Source organism: Nicotiana attenuata, unplaced genomic scaffold, assembly GCF_001879085.1.
Source record: "Nicotiana attenuata strain UT unplaced genomic scaffold, NIATTr2, whole genome shotgun sequence".
Taxonomy (NCBI): Eukaryota; Viridiplantae; Streptophyta; class Magnoliopsida; order Solanales; family Solanaceae; genus Nicotiana; species Nicotiana attenuata.
The window spans coordinates 195,497-196,630 of NW_017671076.1; positions in this window are offsets into that span (position 1 = coordinate 195,497).

Here is a 1,134-nt window from a genome sequence, read left to right on the forward strand (position 1 = left end):
ATTCGCATCGATCCATCCTTCTTCTTAACAAACAACACTGGCGCACCCCAAGGCAAAGCACTGGGTCTAATGAAACCCTTTTCAAGCAAGTCTTTCAACTGCTCCTTCAACTCTTTCAACTCAGGCGGGGCCGTACGATACGGCATGATAGAAATGGGCTGAGTGCCCCGAGCCAAATCAATGCAGAAGTTAATATCCCTGTCGGGTGGCATGCCCGGCAGGTCTGAAGGAAATACCTCAGGGAACTCACGAACAACAGGCACAGAATCAATAGAAGAAACCTCGGCACTAGAATCACGAACATATGCCAAATAGGCCAAATACCCCTTCTCGATCATACGCCGAGCCTTCACATAAGAGATAACACTACGGGTAGAATGACCCGGAGTCCCTCTCCACTTTAAATGAGGTAAACCCGGTAAGGCTAAGGTCACAGTCTTGGCATGACAGTCCAAGATAGCGTGGTAAGGTGATAACTAGTCCATCCCTAGTATGACATCAAAATCAACTATGTCTAGAAGCAACAAATCTACACGAGTCTCAAGACCCCCAATCACAACTATACAAGAGCGATGGACTCGATCCACCACAATAGAATCACCCACAAGTGTAGATAGATATACAGGGCACTCAAGGAATCACTAGGCATACCAGATACGGTGCAAAATAAGATGACACATAGGAGTAGGTAGACCCTGGATCAAATAAAACTGAAGCATCCCTGCCACAAACCAGAACAGTACCTGTGATAACCGCATCGGAAGCCTCAGCCTCAGGCCTGGCTAGAAGAGCATAACATCAGGGCTGGGCCCTACCACCCTGGACTACATCCCTGGGACGGCCTGCTGCTGGTTGGTCTCCACCTCTAGCTGCCTGAGCTCCACCTCTAACACCTCTACCTCCACCTCTAGCACCTCTACCCCCACCCCTAGCTGGCTAGGTGGGTTGTGGAACACTCGGTGCCTGGACCATGGCACGGAACCCTGATGCTGAGAGCCACTCGGTGCTCGAGGGCAATACCTAGCAATGTGCCTTGTGTCACCACAATTAAAACAAGCCCTCGGCTGCTGGGGCTGACGACCCTAAAAACTCTGAAGCGGCGGTGCACTGATAGAAGCTGGTGGTGCACCGTAG